The sequence below is a fragment of the Anser brachyrhynchus genome (assembly GCF_964034855.1).
Source record: "Anser brachyrhynchus genome assembly, chromosome: 4".
NCBI lineage: Eukaryota > Metazoa > Chordata > Aves > Anseriformes > Anatidae > Anser > Anser brachyrhynchus.
Window position 1 is genome coordinate 46,017,161 of NC_137698.1, and position 21,179 is coordinate 46,038,339.

Genomic DNA, 21,179 nt, shown 5'->3' on the forward strand with positions numbered 1-21,179 from the left:
TTTTATTATTATTATTTTTTATTTAATGACATTTTATTACAACATTTATATCCAAATGACAAAAGGAAAATTTGAACCAGGAATTTCAGGTCTGGTCAAAAGCAAACAGAAATAGGGAAGATTAATATCAATGTACTGAGTACCAGACTCAGTCATATATCCCACTGTTCTGGCACTCAGACTGGAATTCCTGATAGACGAGAAGGTGCAGAGCAATCTTGCGGCAGTTCTTAATGTGTTACCTTGTCTCCAGGGAACTGCAACTTCCAAAAGTTTAAACTGATCAAGTCCTAAGTCCTTGCAGAGACACAAGAAACGTAATTGTCTCAAGAATGTCTCATATCTTGCAGTATCTCAAAATTCCTCGTACAAGAAGTTCCAGGACATGCACATAATTCAGTGCTGTCTTCTTTGTCCACATTTTGCACATTTTAACCATGTGCCCTCATGTTTTTTTCCAAGCTAGACTATTCTTAACTTTAAAGTCCCTGGTTAAGACCAGGCATCTTTGAGTTTTTGCTGCTGTGCCAACATCCTCTGAGTTTACCCTCTCTGTGGTGCATATATACTTCTGAAATGCTAGGACTTGGCTGTGATCTTGCTCATGACCTCAGCCTAGACCCTTTGGTAGCTCTTTACATCAGTACCAACCAACTGGGAACTTCTGGATGTGGAGCACTGGAAACAAAGCTGAATATAAGAAATAACAAGCATTTCCACCAGAAAGATTCCAGTAACTAAGCCAATCTTCAGGGGGTAATGCTGACTCATTCATGGTACTTCTTGCAATGCCTTTATTGCTTTTTAGTTAAGCACAATGCAGCTGTGTATTAAGCCACAGGCATAATATGGGACAAAAGGCACATCTGGCTTTTTCACTGTTTTTAATTTTCTTCCTTCCAGTTATTACTGGGCCCATTGTAGTGGCAACAGCTAGACATGAAGAAGAGTTGCGCTCAAATTTTGCCATTTCAGATTCATTTGTAAAATTCATGTTGTTTTCTGAAAATGTTAAATTTCACTACAAGAAGTTAGATTAAAAAGAAAAAAATCTAATTATCCTTATTAGTCCAGATATTTTGGTTCAAATTAGGAAGGCAAGAATATTTGAAATTTGAATAAAAAACAAGCTGAGTGTAAAAGAAATCCAGGAAAACTAACTCCTGTTCTTCCTGTCAGATAACTCAAACATTGTTCTAAAAAGTTACTGGAACCACCTGTAGGAATAATCAGATCATGATTTACACAGGCAAGCCTAGCTAGCTAATTAAGATCTTCTGGGAAGCTGCTACAAGGGGTAAAGGTGCTTAAGAGAGCTGGTGAATTTTTCTGAGAGCTGAGGACCAAATCAGCCCTTGTGCATGAAGACAGAAAACTATGTCAGAAGGCTCTCCTGACTAAGCAAGAAGATTTTTAATGGGCTGAAATGGAAATGCAACCACCCAAGAAGCAGAAACAAGCATGGGCCATCAAGGGCAGGGGTGTGCTCACTTGCTTGGGTACTTAATAGTGAAATGGGGAAGGCCAAAGCCTGGCTAGAGCTAAAACTAAGGGGTATAAGAAGGTGATAGGAGGCTGCTACAAGTGCATTAGCAGCAAAAAGACCATTAGTGTTTCCTGCAAATTGATTAGAAGTTTACTGAGTGGAGTTTCAATGAAGATCCAAACTTGGTTTTCCTGGGCTCTCTGCTACCTGGACTCATCTGCATGGACGTGTTTGTGCTCAGAGAACTGTGTTAGAAGAATAGATAAAAACGGTTTTTTATGTTTGTTTGTTTTTGTTCTGTGTGTTTCTGAAGTATCCAGTATTGAAATTATTCTCTGTTGTCCTTGCATTTAGAGAAATATCTCCCCTGGTTGTGTGCAGTCAGCTCTAGTTTGAATGTATGAGAATATCTTTGAGTTGGTCTTCATCATCACTCAGAATCACACTACTGGGAATGGCAGCAGTATCCTTTGGCACAGCGAAGTCACCTCCAGAAATAGTGGCTCACAGCTCTCCTCAGGTTATGCCAATATCATATGGTGAGTAATGGTTGGACCTGGATTATCCAATGTGACTGCAGATAAACGAGGTACACCTGAGCTAGATTTAAACTACCTATGAAGGGACTGAAAGCCATGTAGTCTAGAGTTTGCCCCAAGCCAAGGAGCTGATTTTTGAATCTATTTCTATGCAAATCATTGTGATTTCTACACTGTGGGCAGTGTGACAGCTACCACAGTTAATTAGAAATCAGCCTTGCTGAGTTTGTCAGCTGCTAGTTCAAGTCTGCATGACTTGAAGTTTATGGAAACCAGGACAGTCATCCAGAAGGTATGTCATCTCTATTTGGAATAGTTTATTTACACTAGCTTTTACATATATGTAATGAACAAACTTGGATGAAAGCCATCATATGGCTGTAACCCTCTCATGGGAACCACTCTTCAAATTAGATATCTAGACCTAATTAAGTTGACTTTCAGAGAGGAATCTATTAGAGTGTGCCAGTGGTTTATGTGACGCTTGCTAAGCAATGCCATTTCTGTCTGGAAACTCTTCTGGAACAGTGGAAAAAAATAATATATATTTTTTCCAATAGGTCTCAAAATGTTGCACTAATTTTGTCAACGTTGTCTATAAATGGGCAAAACTTCAAATTGTGCTAAGGGATGAAGGGGTAGTATGAAATAATTTAATGGAAAATTGGCAATTTAAACTACCTATAGTCTCATTAAAAGTAACTACATTGGACTAGATGAGTAACTTTTGAGCCTGTAATCTGGCAAAAAAAATAAATGTTGTCTATTCAAAGTCCACTAAGTTCTGTTCTGTCACAGTCTCTGCCTTTCTGAAATGGAAAGTAAGATGTAGCAATCTTCTGTGGATTTTGTGGCATTCTTTTTAGGATGTTTTTCATATTCTGTACCTTGCACAATTACCGAAAAATGCCTCCAGGCTTGTAACTGCTTTCTGTCTTCGTATATAGATCATCCACCAGCTGGGATGGTTGCCTTCCCTCATCTCTCTGGTGCCTTTTAGGTAGTCGGACCCAACTATTTTGGAATAAATCAAGTGAGCATCACCAGTTTTCCTTTGCTGAGACACCTTCCCTCTGATGGACAAAGTTCTCTTTTACCACACTGGGGTGATCCGTAGCAGTTTGGTGCACTCCTTTAAAAAGAGCAGTGTCTGCAGTGAGCTATTGTTTGAATTACTATGCAATACAGTGGTTGTAAGAATAAACTCTTTAAGTCAGAGATCCTTGTGAATAACTTGTTATTATAACTAGCTGAAAGCACCATTTCCTGTTTCTTGCTGGAGGACTTTTCTGTGCTAGAGGTTTTTCTTAGCAATGCTTCCAACATTGTATTTAGAGTACCATCCTTAGGTCAGTCTAACAAAGAAAATTCTTTTTACACTTTTAAAATGTTGATTCTTGTTTCCTCTTTAATTTTATTTATATATATATATATATATATATAAATGTATATATATATACACACACACACACTGGGAATCTCTGAAATCTCAGCAATTGTACTAATTACTGAAAGTTCACTTTTCTCCAAAGACATGAAACTTTGGCAGTAGCATGGTTAGCTTTTAAACTGATTCTAAATCAGACTTCACTTCAATCTGCTTTGTGTGAGTTTTAAATCCATTTTTTTTCTTCCATCTGACTTTTTTAAGCCTTTGCAGAGGGTAATTATGAAGAGAGTAACACAGATCTTCAAGGAGATGGTGTCTTTCAAACAATATGTCTGCTCTTGTAGAACAAGTTTCAGCGTAAATTCCAGTTACAAATTAAAACAAAAACCATTATCTGCCTCCTACTGTCAGCAGCCCCAATTGCCCCCAATGTACTTTTTAATACCTACTTTGTACTTCCTAATCTTTTCATAACGCAGCCAGTTCATCCCCAGCTTCTCTGTGAAGGAAGGTGCTCAGCCCCCTGGCTGTATGTTGTGTGGATGCACAGCTTTCAGTTGGTTTGGAGAGCAGTCACCAGCTATCCTCTTTTCCATTTCAAAAATGGAAAGGACAGGGAGACAAGCCAAACTTACAGTTAATCTGCAAAAATATATGCTCGAGTTCCTGTGCAAGTTTGTGACGAGAAGGGTCCTGTGTTTTTAGAAAGTAGTAGTATTTCGCATGGTATTGTATTTGTTTACAGTTGCTATACATTTTTGCTTCAAGTGGTTACACATCAACATTCGTAAAATGAAACCATATGGTGTGGTTATTATTTCCAATGTCAACTGTTACTAGACTTAAACGCCCACCTTCTCTGGACATATTTATTTTTTTCCCCACTTTAGAGTACACTGCTGAGGAGTCTTTTGTTTTGCTTTAATTTATGTTTGTTTGAGACCCAGTGCAATAGAAGTTTCATTTTGGTGGAAGGCTACCTGGCATTAATGCAATACAAACAATAAGTGGTAATAAAAATGTTTTTTGTTGTTGTTCGCAAGTCACAATAATATCTGACAAACATTTACTTTTTGCCTCTTTAACCAAGCTGATTAAATGATTCACTTCATGCACATTCACTGCATCCAGATGTAATTCCAGTTTCAGTAGATAGGTTGCCAAAGATTTGTTGAAAAACGGCTATTTTACAAGTTTTTTTTGGTAATCAGTTTTCAGTCTATAAGATTTTTGTGATTTGTTTCATTGATGTAACTTGTTACAGCAAGTGTGAGAAAAAGATCTAGGTGTTCTGCTTGACCCCGTGAAGAATATGAGCTCTCGGCAGCAGGGAATCATACAAATACAATAACACAATCCAATTTAAATGTGACATTTGGATTCATCAGGAGAAATATTTCAGGTGGAGACAGGGAAGTGTTAGCACCTTTGCATGAAGCCCTGAAAAGAGCGCTCTACACGTGGAAGGCTGTGCAAAATTCTGACCATCCGTGGTTAAGAAAGATGATCTCAGATGGATGCTGGAAATGCTGGTAGGATGATGGGAGGAGTGGAAAATCTATTATACAAGAGAAAAGCAAAGATCACAGCCTCTGCAGCCTAACAAAATTAAGAGGGGTTATAGTCATTGTCACTGAATATGTTCTGGAGATAAGTATCAAGGGAGAAATGCTACTTCAGCAACCTAAGAGCAACATTGGTATTAGGAACAAGCAGGGATAAATTGCCTATAACTAAATTTAAGCTGGAAATTATGATGGTTATAAGCAATGAGATCCTGCAACTGCCACAGGGTAAAAAGAGCTGAGTGTTAACTCTTTCTAAGACTGAGCTCACTAAATTTTCAAAAGGGGCTTTTAAGTGAGACTGCATTTGTTACAGTCCCTCAAGAGGCCCTTCCTTTGTAGAAGGCAGAAAACGAAGGGTGTCCCAGACCCCTCCTAAGCCAGGGGCTGCTTGGATTTCAGGCTGGTATGATCAGAGCTCCATGGTTTTATGTTCTCCAGCATAACCGGGATCACTAGAATTTTCAGAGTAATGATATAAACTAAAGGAAACAACATTTGATTTTTCAGATAGATACCGATGCTTCAAATTCATGACAATTTTGGAATTAACCAAATACCTGGCAGCAACTTCGATGCTGATGCACACACAGTATGGCACAAAAAAATGAAAGAACACATTAAAAGCAAACAATATTTTTATTAATGAGTATATTCAGATATTTTTAAGGTTTATTTCTTTTTCCCAGGGGATTCATACAGTTATATCCTGAGTTGGAAGTGTCTACCCTGATGATCCGCAAGGATCATCAAGTCCAACTGCTTGTGTGCACACAGGACTACCCAAAATTCAAACCATGTTTCAAAAGTTTGCTGGAAGAAAACCCTGCAGCACCCCTAAATGGCCAGGTCTCTGCCCAGGAGCCCTGGGGACAGTGCAGGCTCACAGGCACCGACCCTACCATGGGCTGAGCCCTGCTTCCCAGGGGCTGGGGGACACAGAAGAGACTAAGGCTGCAGGAGGGGCAGCTGAAGGGACAGATATGGCATGTCAGGGAAACAAACAAACCAACAAAAAACAAGACGCATTAGGGAAGCGCTGTATTTACCTTGCATAATGAGCTATGATGCACTCCTTTCTTTCCCAGAAAGGGGCCTCTATGAAACGTGCTACATAAAATAATCTTCCAACCCCATCCTTTGTTTTCTAACTCCTTACATGTTTTTAAACTGTACCCCTGCAAAACCAAAAAAGAACATATTCTGCCAGTGACCTAAATTTACAGAAAGACAAATCCATTGTCTTCAAACAGCATGTGAACTCCCAGCTTCATAGGTTGCTGATCCTCTCCCTCCCGAGCCAAAAAAAAATGTCTATTAACCAATAATATGATTGTCTTATGGCAGCATATTTGTAAAATGCCCTTTATGTTTTCTGTCCTGTTAAACTATGATACTATTTCTGGGGCTCTATATTAAGAGCAAGCTTTAATCTTCTGAATCATCTGCCTCAGAGGCAGGTGCTCAGAGGTGACCCGCACCACCTTCCTACTTCCCCTGTTCTGGGGGGTAGTATTGCTCTAAATAAGGGTCTTGTACAGACTAGAACAACCACAGGGCTACTTTAATTTTCTTCATTAAATTAGAAAGGTCATGATTAAGGAATTGGCTGCATATACTATTTCACCTCTGCCTCTCAACATCCCTGAGACCCTGCCTGTGCTGTTCAAGCATCCATCTCAACAAGAAAGAAAGGGAAACTGGAATAAACACATCACCCAATGCTACAGAATCAGCTGGCTGCTTGACATTTATGTAGTATTCGTTTTTTTTTGTCACAGAGGTAGTAAAGTGTGATTCCAGCAGACCCAGAGACTGCCTCTTGGAGAATGTGGCACATGATCACTGGCCCTTTTTAAAATGACAAGCAAGCCACAACAAAAGAACGGGAGTCCATTATTTTGGAAATAAGTGTTTCTGTACCTGGTCACTATGTTCTCATCAAGTGGTAGAGATGCACAAATTTTCTTTAGCAATACCGCAATTTTGCTTGCTTGGAGTGGCCCTTATGTATCCTTGTCTGTATCTAACACTGACAAATTAACAAATAATGTGCACCTTAAAATTTCTGTTGTAAGCTTGCTTCCTCTGGCTGATAACAAGTTTCCAGTAAACTCAGTTTGTGCTATAGATGCAAAGGAGGTTTTGTCAGACAAATTCCTTCCAAACCATGGATAATCGTTATCCACTATAAATTACCTAATTTTTTATTTTTTTTTTTAATTGTGTGGAAAAAGGAACAAGGAGTTTGGTTGCCAAATCCCTCAGAAGTGGCCTAAATGCTCATTGTCTAACTGAGATCACAGATTCAGACTGTTGTCCCATTGTCCAGCATCGGTGCATGCAATAGCCTGGCCTCATAAAACAGACATTTAGCTGAACAGAACCAATTAGCCCTCCATCGTTGCCCCTGTTCACAATAGAAAAAAACAGCTGATGTTCCCTTAACTTGAAACAATAGGAGGATATGCATGGGCTGTGTAACTCTTACAAGCAGAGTAACTCTTTCCAGAGTGGGACCGTGAGAAAGTAAAGCCCATAAATGCCCTTTCAGTGGATGAACTCCTGAACAGTCTTTTATAATGTGAACTCATCTGTCAGCTGTCTGTAGATGCACTTTTCTTTAGAAAATCTCAGTTCAACTGCAGCATGCCAGTTTTTAGTGATAAACTATTCTGCTGAATAATATTCTGTCTCAGAATTGTATTCATCCCAGTATTGATTTATTCAGCAACATCTTTTACCCCCAGCCCTCTTTTACATTCCTTACCATGCTTGCACCTCTTCCTAATGGTCTCGGAATAGCAATGATCACCGATGAGAGTATGGCAAGAACTGAATGTTGCTTCTAACAATAGCAGTGAGGCTTCATTTAAGATTAAGATGCTGAGAAAATTCAAGTGAAGAAGCTGATGAGCTCAGAAATTCAGGCCTTCCATATGAATTCAGTAATTTACTTTCTTTTGACTGCTTTCTGCTCCACCTAGTTGGGATATTGCCACCGCATCTAATGTTTGAATACCGAGAACCCAGCTAGAGCTCCTGCTAGCGACAAGGCTGTGTTCAAAATATGACTCCCTCCCTTCAAAATTAGCATACAGCATTGTCTCACTTCCAACCCGCAGTGTTTTCCAAGCACCTTCAGGCAATAGTTGCAAGTATGAAACTCTTTGGACAAAGAGGCCTTCATTAATGGCAAGGCAAAGATAGCATTAACTTCTGAGAAACAATGCACAATAAATAAAACCATCTACTCATTTAGTACCTTTGGCAATTGTCCCTTGTCTTGGTCGCCAGCTGATGCTGTGAATTTTGTGTAGGCATGCATTCTTTCTGAAAACCATTTCTCCTTCCCTATCTGCTAAATTTCACTGTAGTTTAGCAGTATTTGGACACTGCAGCTTCAGAACTCTGAATCCTGCTTAGGCAGGCCTGTTTCCAACCCCCTGCAAATCCATACACTGTTGTATTCTGAATTCCCTTCCTAAAGCCCCATCTAAAGATCTCATTCTATTTCATGGCTCAGTAAAGGAGTTTTCAGTGATAATGTCTGAGTTCTGCTGCTGTTACTGATGGTTTGAGTAAAAAAAACTTCCCTGTGTTCAGCTCCATCATGACCACGTCTCTCCATCAAGGCTACTTGTTAAATCCTTTGCCAGAGCTCTTACAGAGGAGTCCTGCCAGTACGAAAGGCTAAGAGTGGTAGGGCTTTGCTTATTTAAATGTAACTGTTATCTCCCCAAAATGCCACTGTAGGAGTGAGTAGTGAAAGACATAGAAAGGCCATATTTTTTATTAACTAACAGGTGGTATCAGAGAGCCCCTACCTCTCTGTATTATCTGTCCTTCCAGTGATCTGGATGAATAACTGAACAGATTAACTAGTTTTATGGGCATTCTTCTCTTGCTCACCAATAGATGGGAGCAGAGATTTCTCTACTCATGAAATTTTGAGGGTAAAATGCTTGCAGTTTTTTGAAAGACTAGAAGGGGAAAAAATAAAAACCAAACAATGACGATATAGCTCATTCATGTGCCCACAGGGAGAAGTATATTGTTTAGTTTAGTAGCATAGAAATGAGGTTTTTAATGGGAGTCAAATGGAAACCAGGAGTCAGCACTCTTAAATTCTTTAACCTTGGAAATCTCCGTTACGGTATCTAGTGCTAGTCAGAGGTATTTAATACATTTACAACCTCTCATTGTTATTTCCCAGATATAAGCGTGTTTTGCTTGGATTCAGGCCTTTACAAAAGTAAATAAACATGTCCTAAACTTCCATTCATTTTTCTTAAAAGATCAAAGACGAAAAGCTGTCCAGATGTAAATAGCTAAGCCTCTAATGAGACGATCAGTGAATTGTTTCTCTCTTGTACTGTAAGCACTTAAATTAAAATATTGCACTCAGGGCCCTCTGCACTTTCTAACTTGTATAGCAGGAGCCAAGTATCTAACACAAGCCAGACAAAAAACTTCAGCAATTAGCTTTCAACATAGGTCTCCAGCCTCTGACCTTTCTTGTTCATCAGAGGCAAGCCAAATGCTTTGTTAAACAATATTAATTGTGCCTGGCACTTCTCTAGAGCCAGAGACGTCACAAATAGTTTCCTATTAGCAGGAGGCTGTTTGCAAGAAGCAAATTCATGCATATTTTCTTTTCAACAGAGGCTGACTCAGCCGTACTAGAGGTGAAGAGACTTCTGATCCTGTTCTCTGCACGCTGAACGTGGACGTGGAACGGGAGCCTCTACAGAGGTAACACCCGCATGGTGCTATGTTGTGCTGCTCTTTGCCATCCCAGGCTTAACATCACCCCTGGCCCAGGGGTCTATCCACTGCATCCTGCACTTGCTGATCCCTGAAGCCATCCTATCTAACTGCACACATGTAGCTGAAGTGCTCAGGTTAGGACTTCTTTGTACTGGCAGTGAGGGAGAGAAATGTTTGCAGAGGCACAGTTTGGCTGGGCTGAGCTGCTTCTTGCCACCGCCAGTTTGCACCACGTACAGATGGGGTCTGGGGCTGGTAGGCACTCACCTTGGGAAGCTTAGTCAAGCGTCACAGCAAGGCAGGATGAACGTGGGATAAAAGGCTTAATTTATGTATGTATCAGAAGACAGAAAGCTGCAGCTTTCCTGTTAAATGGAGTCCTGCTGTTACTGTCTAATTTCAAGGGTTTAAACATGATGCATCGCCTTCTGTCTAAACTGTTGTCAAGTCACTGTAACTCCAGTGGCACCCATAGACTTTCTCCTCTTCTGCAACATGGTGAGGTTGAAATTTTTCACCCCATCTTAAAAACTGTTGGATTTCTCCCTGTGAATTTCTGTCCTTAGATGCCAAGAAGATTAAGTAATCATTGTAGCAAAACCTAACTGCAGCTGATTGCCACTTACCAACTGCCTAGTCCTGGTGTCTCCATTCTGCAAAAAGCAGTTAATTTCAGAAAGTGAACCAAAAAAACTCCTCTCACTTACAACAAAGGAGCAATTGATATTATCTTTTGTGCTGATCCATGCTAACATATTAAAGTAAGCAGCAGTATAAAGTAAGTAGTACTTGCCTTGGCTTAATGGATTTCACATTTTTCTAGTTCTAAATTTAAAAGAATATCAGCAATGCAGCTCATTTCACAGTTAAATACCATATATCTGCTTAGAAATAGTTTGAGTTGAGATATATGCTAGTCAAAATTGTAGTCTGAGCTCTCCTGTTTCTTTCAGCTTTTCCAACAATAAATGTATCAGAAATTCCTCAAGGGAAAACATCTCTCCTGGAGCCCTGTGTTGTGTACATGCCTTTGCACATGGCACAGTCTGAGCTTCCTCTTTCTTCCTGTTTTATTTTATCTTGCTCTCTTCAAAGCTTCTCCATAGTGCAAACATTGGGAAAATCTTGTTATGGTCCCAGTAGCTGGAGTTTCTGTTTCTGGATTGTTACAAATTGTGCTACAAATTGATGCTAAAACAGTCCTATTGCCTGTATAGCCTCAATTCCAATTACTTAATAGTTTTCTTTGTCTGGTTTGGTCCCACTAGCTGCTGAGTAGCTGCTCTGGAACATGGACAGATGTTTACAATATGTTGGTACACATTTGGTGTCCACTCGGTATGAGATGCTACCAAGGACTACACAGGTGGACCAGCCCCCCACTCCAGTGATGGAAATTACAGCTTTCAGTAGCTGCTGCTGTGGAACATGACAGTCTGAATAGGAACAAGTTTTATTCTTTGCTACCTTTCGAAGTCAAGAAGCAGAGTTTGTACTTGGGAAGCAACATCAAAAGACTGTGTTCACTTTTTCTTAGAGTCCTGAATAGTTAACTACTGCTGGTAAGACAGAGCTATGGGGCCTAGCCCTCCATATCTTGGCACACCTGATGTTTTGCCAGCTCCTGAGGCACTGTTAGACACACACTGCCCCTCCCTTACATCTCATACTGCTTTGGCAGCAGTGGGATATAACCAGAGAAATGTTCTACCTAATCTTCTGCCTGGGTCACAGGTGAATCTTTAATTGCGTCTTTGTTTTTTAAATAGGTGAAAAATTAAAAAAGGAAGAGTTAAGGAAAGTCAGAAGTTACACCAATGGGGTTAAAACACACTCCTTCTTCAGTAAACAGGAATTACAGGTGTAAGTTGTAACAGCTAAAATACCCATCAGTGATAAGGGATTTGTATCAGCAAAACAATGCTGTAAAGGTTGATTCAGTGGCCTTCAGATGTTAAACCTTGCCCCACAAGAGGCATCTGATGCGGGATCCAATGCGGGAAGTGCTGCCTGGAGAGGGATAGAGCTGGGGGTTACATGGGCAAAGGTTATGCCAGACTATAAATGGAAAATTGCTTTTGAGAAGTGATTTGGTTTGAGATCTACTACTGACCAGGGATAACAGAATATCGATTTTTCTTAATAGAAAAGAAAGGTAGTAACGAAGAGGTTGAAACAAATAGAAGCAGTTTTACTGTACTGTATGTCCTCCCTCCCCATTTCAGGAGATCACATTTTACAGATTTACAGCTTGAGCTTTCAGAGTAAAGCAGGAGAAACGAGCATCTATCAGTTTTAGAGAAAGCGCATGCAAGCTCCTGAAGAGATTCTAAAGACATTTCAGCCCACAACTCATAACTAAAACAGACAAAGGAATAGTTTTAGTAAACGTGTCATACCATGGATCACAAAGTGGGGAAAATATAGTGTCATGATTCTCTTTAAAATTTATGTGTCTGTATACAATATGAGGCTCTGAGGAGGATGCACGTAATACCACCTGAAAATATTAGTTAGGGCAGTGAAAGTCAGTTCACTGAGTACCTCTGCCATATCTTATTTTCAAAAACAAAAATCTGGTTGATATTGGCCAGGAACAAGGTGACAGTGACCTGCATGTCTTGTGGGAGCTAGGGAAAGCTGGCAGGGCGAGGACCATCTTTTTTATAGGATATGGCATGGAAAGCAGCCACACACTATCAGAAAGGCCAGAGACCATTGTGATCTCTCCTTTATTTGCTGTATTGAACAAACAATTTTAGGAAACAAGAAGGTGGGACTTTAGATCTGCTGCTGCTTTTTCCAAGATGTCGTCAGTCAGACTTACCGCCAGGGGTCACAGAAAAATGGGTATTTCCAGGCCTACGAACTATCAGGTGGGGCTTTTTTGCCACTGAGCTTGGCATTGATTTTGTAACACACATGTGCATGTACAGTCTCAGATCTGGCTGGATGACAGCTCTTTCACCTAGGTCAGCAGGCTGCTTACTCACCACACTCACTATGGTACATCTGCCAGTGGGTACCACATACTTTTCATGTTCTTCTTTAGCTTAACCCGGGGCCCTATTGCCTTCTGGCTCTGGTGAATCAAAGGGTGCAAGACCATAATCTGGTTTGTTTTCTCTAACACGTCCTAGTACTCTTCCTTTACAAGCAGGCAATTAAAGAGCATAAACCTCAGTCTAACATTAGCTTGAAAAAGCAGTTTGCTCTTTGCATAATCACAAAGAACTAGTGCGGTTTGATGACAATTCAGCTTCAGAAAAGGTTTTGAGATTCTGACAAAATCCATTCCACTTTAAAACAAACTCATTTTTCTCAGTTTACAATTATGATATATAAATATAACTTTACTTGCTTAGCTGCAGAAGATAAAGGTTTTAGTTTCTGCCTACATAATTCAGAACAATTTTCAAGTAAGAGCAAGTGGTCCAGAGAGAACCACATCATGGATTCTCTAACACCTCAGATCACTTACTTGGGCACTTTTTGAAGAAGAGATACAGATAACCCATCCTCTGCAATGAATGCTTATGTTCCGGGATCAAAATAATTTTGGATTTATTTTTTTTTTGTCTCTTTAGAATTTTCCAGAAAGAATTTCTGGTATTTATTCTGAATTTTATCTAAACTCATTCACTCTCCATTTTTAAGAGATTTATTCCGTATAAAAAAGTGGGTTTACCACCTTTTCCATGAACCCCATTTTTCATGACACAGTGACCTTTCAGAGCCCTGATCTTGTCCAAGAATGTGGGTATTCAGAATGCATTTCCCAGCTCTTCTCAAGTCATTTGCTTTACTACAGGATGATGATCTCTCCAGATCCTCTTCGTTACAGGGCTTCTCTGAAGTAAAAGTCTATATTTTTTTTCCTTCTGGCAGTAACCTACAGATACCAATCGTCTTAACTAGCACAGCTAGAGTAGAAATTGCCAGGAGTTCCAAAAATAAATAAATAAATAAATAAATGGAGTAGAGAAAAAGAATTCAGCTGACTGCAAGACAAGGAGGAGTTTTTTGGAAGTCAGCAAGATCTCTGATTTGTAGTTTGGGTGTGTTCCTAATTTATCAAAGCCACATCTTCATTCTAGTCATAAGCTGTACTAAAAACCAAACTCTCCAACCCAAAACTGACTGCTGACTTTATGCTGACAGTAATAGCAGCCTTTCTGAAATTATAGTTTTTGTTACTGATGCTATCAAAATTAAAATTAAAACCTTATCCTGCAAGAGGGAATGCTTTTACACATTTCTGTACACTTTTATAATAAAATGGGGGGAGAAATTTCACAAAATTACCCAATAAAACATCAGATTAAGATGCTGTAGTAATTCAATATTTAAGATCATAATTAACCAGCTTCAGCTGATTAGGAGTCAAGGATTATCTACTTCCCTCCACTGGAATAAGTAGAAAAATAGGTACCTCTAGAGAGCTCGCCGTGTTACAGCCATGCTATGAAGGGGACATTTGCACAGGGGAGAAATATCTGGCTTCCGTTCACTATAGGAAAAGCCAAAACAAGCAGCTTTAGCCTAAGTGCCCAAGTCTTAGACAGCTAACATTAGGTGAGTGGAACCCTGTCCTGGTTATGTAGCAGGAGGTACAGGGTTTTTTCAGTAATAGGTTCTATTGAAATTATCAGTGGTAGTGTCAGTCCTAAACTGGAGTAAAAGGCAAAGGACTGAAGGCTGCTCCCTTTGACGTGGTGTAAAATGAAGCTTGTGGCTAGCGGCAGCGTGTCTGCATTCATGTAAAGAAAAAGAATGCACGTAATCATATATTCTTCTTTTTATTATTTTATATATAAACATGATCTAGGAGAAAGAACTATGTATAAAATTCAAACCCTTAGCAAAAGTCTATGGTTTTTGCTGAGCTACAATTTATTCATGCAGAGGAGCATGGCTTCTATTACACATCAAACACGTTTGTGGGGCAGTGCTTTGCTCCAGACTGTTTACATTAACGCCACACATATCCTACTCACACTCCTTATCCATCTCCCGTGCCCTTTCTGATCCAGGAGCGAGCAGTGCACAGGAGTGAAGACTGTGTGGTGTGGAGGTGCCGACCTGCTCCCACCACCAAGTGCTGGGCAGAGGGCTGAGTGGGATGCTTGGCAGCATGCTCCGGCTCCACAAAGGCATTCCTGCTGCTCTGCGATCCAGCTGCGGGCACAAGGCCCAGGCTGTGATTTGTGGTGAGGATATTTTGCTTTGACAGCCCAATGTCACTTTGTTTTTACATAATCAGCCCTTTTTATTATAATCTGCTGGCTTCGGATAACAGCGGTAAAAAACATTTCCAAGTGGAAGCGGCACCCTGGGTAAGGACCGAGACAGAAGGCATTCAAAGAGACCAAATATTTCTTATTTCTTGTAATCACCTGCAGTCAAGTGTTGGCAAGTGTTTGCTGATAACTTGCTCTGCAGGAAGGACAGAGTGACAGCATGGGAAGAGGGGTTCTTTTGTGTTTTAACAAGCCTCTGATTATGCCCTTCAAAGACTGGTTTGCCATCAGCAGAAAGTGAGACAAGTATCTGCGGCCTGAAGTGGCTGGAGGAGAAGTCACACATGCCTTCGCTGTACCAGGCTTTTGTTCGGAGAACCTCTCCGTCTGGATGGGCAGCAGGAACAGGAGAGCATTTCAAGCTGGGGGAAGTACCGTGCTGCTGTCCATGAACCACTGATGGGGTTTTTGCGTGGAGCATTACAGAAAATTACATGCAGTGCTTTTTTTTTTTTTTTTTTTTTTTTCTGCCAAATGCAAGAGCTGAGATGTTTGCAAGCAACACAAAGTAAACTCAGGCATTGAGACTCATTCCTGAAATCTGTCTGGTGGCTGATCCTGTGGCATGTACCCCGAACGTACTCATTGTGTAAGCTTTCCCTCATGCATACCCAAAGACTGTCATGAGTACAACGGCACTACCGCTGTGATACTGCTAACGGTACCGCCTCCACAAAAGGGAAGGTAATTAGCAGAGAAATGACTATTGGTGCAGCTAGAAAGTAGACAACTAATCTTTTGGATTTTAGTTCATTGCGTCGCTGTTGTCAAACCAGTGCCTAATCTTCCCAGACCCCACTTCATGGCTGTTCCTTTCTTTCTGTCCTTTCTTCTTCCCCCTTTTTGCAGGGACTATGGCTTACTCCGATTCACTTTATTTCTTCCTTCTGAAGTGGCCGTAGGGCAGCCCCCTGTTGCCAAGGATATGGTTAATGCATGCGACATCGTGCCGCAGGAAACAATCGGGAGCCTCCTGCTCATGCCTGGCATAACGGTGCTGTAATCAGCAAAGCCAGACTGGGAGCAGGACTTGCAAGCTGTGCAATTACAGAAGAACTTCTCTTTAAAGGAAGTGTTCTTGGAAATAGCTTTCAGGAGGAAAGGTACAGCTTTTGCTTGTAAAATGATAGCTTACAAAGGTATTATGGCCAAACTCAAGTCAGAGCATAGACTAGCAGTGGTAAACATGTGCCCTTTTGACAATAAATCAGCAGGTAATATTGCTGTGTGGAAAATAATAAGATTTTTTTTCCTAACCGCAAAGAGCCTATCAGGAGATCAAGAATCTCCAGTTCTCAATGATACAGCTGTTTTACCAAAATTTAATTAATGAGGAATAATATTTTGGGAACAAGAGAAAACACCTCTGTAGGATGTGGACTGTGAGGGATAGATGGAAAGTGGCCTGTGTAAACAGCTCAGCAACTCTGGGATAAATTATAGCAGCATTTGTATGCATGATTGCCCTTCTGTGTAAAACAAGGCATGCAGCCACACACAGGAGTGATGTGCAAGGCAGGCATGGGGGCTGATGTTAAGCTGATCCAGAACAGAAGATCTCTCCCATCACATCTGAGTTCGACCCAGGCAAGTTTATGTAACTCTAAATGAGCAAATAAATAGGGGAGCAGGTCTCACTGAGAGTACTGAGAGGAAATTCAAGGTATGCTATCTACATATATTTCTTTCTGGGTTTAGGGTTTACTTAACTCAGAATATGGATTGTAACTTCATCATTAATAGTTATTTTGTCAATTTCTGGACTTCAGGAATGCTGAAAGATCAGGTCCAGGGTGCTCCATTTTCATGGAGTCTACACACGGGCATGGGTACAGAGAGCTGGAGGAGTTCGTATCAGAGGCACCGCCAGGAGCTTTGCATTCCCCAGATCTGTCTGCATTGCTAGCCGCAAAATGTCAACATCACCTTCCTCAGAGAGCACAATGAATTAAATGAGGCTTAATTAATTAGTGTCAGTAAAGCAGACGTAACAATTATGATGGAAGTAAATAAATGTACATATTGGAAATTATTATTGTCTCTGCAAAGGATTTGTTGTGAAATCCCTATGGCCATTTCACTCCTCCCCATGTTGCTGTTGGGAACATCACTGGGAAACATTCAGAAATAAACTGCAAATTGATGAGGAGCTAATGTACTTTTACAAGTTTATATTGTAGCAAAACAATCAGGAAGCAGCCCTCTTTAATAACCCACTGTGGACTTGATGGTGAAATACACCCCCGGTATTTTATGTCCATATCATGCCATGTCATGTGTCACAAATAAGGGTACTGTTCAAAGTTCTGGGGTTTATTTGAAATGTTTTACTTGTGATAGCCCCACTGAGGCTTTTGTATTATTTATGAAGGCTATTCTTCTACGCTACAGGAGGGGAAATTAAAGCGGCTGTGCCAGTCTGAGCTGTTTCATATGAAGATAATAATTAACTGTGTATTTTATTCTGTGTACTCACAGGAGCTGATTTTGGTCACATATGCCCTTCTGAGAATCAAGAATAATAACGCTAAACTTGGTTTAGTTACACTGAACATGTTTGGTGTAAGTAAGAGTGAGCACCTGAACCCTACCTCCTGAATATGCCTCCTCTCAGACCAACAGGGCATCTTTTATAATGTTGGTTGGCAAGTACTGGTGCAAAGTAGTCATTTGCCCTTGGGTCATGGGATGACGTCAAGGGAAAGGAAAGGGGGAAATAGTGGGGGGAATGAAAGAACACAACCTAGTAATTGTGAAGTTATTGCATGTGTCTGTGCAGTAGGTATTCTGCAAAATATGGGTCTGAAAAAAACAAATTTGAAGCTATACCAGGCTAGTATTGTATGAAGCCTTTGGCAGCTTTGAAATTCAGGCTTATTAGCAATGAAATTTATTGCCAATCCATTCAAGAAATTAGGCCATTATAAAAGATTTGAAATGAATGAAACCTTACATACCTTGCGGGTAGTAAGGACAATACAACCTCAATATAATAGATACTGTAATAGTGAACCATACTTGGAAATACATAAATTGAGAAAATTCTGAGGTGCTTTTCTAAGCAAAATGACAAAGAGGACAAATTAAGCTGACTAGAGGTCCTAGGTATAAAAGCAAGCCGGACTAATGTACTGAGAGAAGCAGGCAAAATATTAAGAAAATAAGAGTAGGATGAAAGGATGAAAGATAACGTGCCACATTGAGGGGAATAACTGGACTGAGGGGAATAACTGTACCCTGCAGAGGCAGCCAGAGATGAAACCCTTTCCAGTCATCAGCTCACCCAAGAGATTTTTATATTTTGCTCTGTGCTCTTTTCGCTCTGCAGGTGATGGCAGTTTCAGCAGAGAGAGAATGGGAGCCAGGACCTGTGCGACTACAATATTGCCATCTCACTACATCATGCTGAGCAGAAGCCATGAAGGGGGAAAAATATCCTCTTGCCTCACTGAGGAAGGATAGGGGTGAAGCAATCATAGACCGTGCGTAGAGCACTCTGTCTTTTCTGCCTCTGAGCCCACTTGCTTTTTTTTTTTTTTTTCTTTTTTTTTTCTTTCACTAGATGGTACTGACAACAGTCAACATTTGTGGAAAGAAAAGTTTCCACAGCCCATTCCAAGATATCTCCTTGTTTCTTTGGGTGACTGCATTTCCTGTGCTGTAATGAGCTGTCCATGACTGCTGCATCTTCAGGGCTATGCACTGTTCCCTGCCAAGGATGGCAACGTCATGTATTGCCCTGCTAGTAGGACATATCTGTGGATTTTCAGTTTTATGTTATACACTTTGTGCTTATGTGTTTCCCTCCTTGCTTCCCAAAAAACAAGACTTAAGGGTAACTATAATCTCTGTTTTATGACAGTGCAGTGTGTTGCTAACCTCATCAGGGGCATGAGTCTGGTTTCTATTCACAGATGTACATTTCTTTATTGCCTGTCTCAACTTAATCAATTTTTGTCCCAGTGAGTAAGTGAGCAGTAAATGAGTAATGAGATGAGTGAAAATATGAATGGAAAAATAACAAGTACTATTTTCTTTATTGCCTTTAATAATATTTGTATTTATATTGCTACATTAATAAATTAAATATTAAATGAGTTAGCTAAATTAAATATTAAGACAATATGTTAGATACACATAATGTATACATGGTATTTGTATTATTATAAGATTTTATTATTATTGCATTTTAAATACTAGCACGTTTATATATAATTCCAAGAGAACCACTCACAGAGTAAGATGTGTGAGTGCAAAGAGGAACGAAGGCATTTTCCCACACCCAGCTTGTGACCAAGAAAGTCCCCAGACAGCTCAGGCACCTGAGGAGGCAGAGAGACGATCAGCATGATGGGCTGCCATCTGGGCACATACTGCGGACAGCCTGGCAGCTGCCTTTCAGCACTTAGGCACATTTGGAAATCTCTACCTCTGGCTTTAGATAGGTGATGGCAGAGTGATGCGGGTAGAAACTACACAGGGGCTCGGTCTGCCACAAAAGGAGTCTGCTTGGGTTTGGGGGGTTCTGAACAGGAAAATGTCTAAAACAATTCTTTTTTTCTTCTCTCGAAGTCTGAATTCCTTCTTTTTAAATGACTTTTTTTTTTTTTTTGACACATGACATCTTTTTCTTCCTGTTTTCTCTCATTTAAAAAAAATAGTTTTTGTGCACATTCCAATGCATTTTAGAGAGTTTTTATAAGACAGCTTTGCCAGCTTCCAACTACACTAAGCTTTCTATGATTTGAGCATCTATTCAGGCAACATTAGCTTTACATTTAATAGTCAATTTCTAGATTTACATAAACACAAAATATAAATGATCTTCAGGGACTTTGTGCAACAAAAGCTAACCAGCTCTCCATAATATTATCTCTGTTTTTCATAGCTGTGCTTTGCATTTTTCACCATACCTAAATGGGAGAGGGGAAACCCTATCATTAAGGCAATTTACTGAAAGAAATGCCCTGATAACAAAAACAAACAAACAAAAAATATTCTTGTTTGCAAATTGTCACCAGCTAGATTATGTGACCTCTACTCGTGTGGAAATTTTTGAAAAGAGATGCAGTGACTGTAGAGTCAATCTAGCATTACAGAGCCTAAGCCCCATGAATTATTCTCAGCTGAAGGATCTGTTTGAGTGGAAGATGTAGATGTGCATCACCTTTTTACCTCTTCCCATTTGCTCCTCCTCATCCCCCAGCCATGCAGTGCAAAGCCGAGCCTGAGACACAAGTATCACGAAACCACAGGTAGCTGCGCACATTTGCAGTCACAAAAACAATAAATTAGAAAAATATCTTTTTTATTTTTATTTATTTTTCTGAGTGCTAAGACAGAAGAGAACTCACCCTGTGAGAGCTGGATGTGGGGCTGGCAGGGTCTGTGGTCCCATGTCCATGTTTCAGGCACTGGGGGAACGCGTGGCCAAGGCTCAGGACGTCTCTCGTATGAAGCTGCATTTGGGTGAGATGTGTCCCTGTACTGCAGTTTCTCAGCAATACCTCTGTGCCTGATCCTGCTGATACCCCTTAACCTCTCTGAGCACTTAATCCCTATCAGGAAAACGGGAATGATTACGCTGCCTTTGTTCCACACATTCTTATTTTAAATGTGATATTCTTCAACGCAACCTGAGCACGTAAATTAAAGTGATGGTTTCAGAGACCAGTGGACATTGCTGGAATAGGAAGAGATGTGGTCATTGAACAGCTGTCATAGGATAGCACATATGGGTTTGGCATGCACTCCTGCCAAAATGCCTTGATCCAAAAGTATACATTTTAATATAAAAATTAGTTATGCAAATTGATTTTGAGTGAGGTGAAGGCCTGAATGTGTAGTGTTAGCAGGAAAAAAAGAAGGAAAGCACTCTGTTTTTCAAGAAAGAAAAACAATATCTCCTGAACTTTCACATTTCTTTTGCAATTCCTAACTGAGAAAACACTTCCTCCTGCAGTTCTGACCCAGAAGGAGGTAGGAAAGGGGTGCTGGACAGATTTCTTTCAAACCTAGCAGCAGGCAACCCAGACCTTCATGTTAAACACAGACTGTCATCTTAAACACGAGCTTCTGCGTGACACTTCACTTTGAGAGGTGCAGATCTCTTCTGATGTCCACAAGGCT

At 40.3% G+C, this 21,179-nt stretch overlaps 1 long non-coding RNA gene across 2 annotated transcripts; it reads left to right on the plus strand.

Moving 5' to 3' along the window:
• Positions 1-1,266: 1,266 nt before the first annotated feature.
• Positions 1,267-21,164, plus strand: LOC308194986. Of its 2 annotated transcripts, XR_013951116.1 has the most exons (6): positions 1,267-1,481; positions 1,841-2,025; positions 9,646-9,735; positions 10,317-10,528; positions 17,529-17,612; positions 18,379-21,164. It is a non-coding gene; the product is annotated as an uncharacterized lncRNA (long non-coding RNA). The 2 variants fall into 2 exon arrangements; XR_013951117.1 differs by lacking the exons at positions 9,646-9,735; positions 10,317-10,528; positions 17,529-17,612; positions 18,379-21,164 and adding an exon at positions 2,973-4,711 and having other exon boundaries at positions 1,279-1,481.
• Positions 21,165-21,179: the final 15 nt, after the last annotated feature.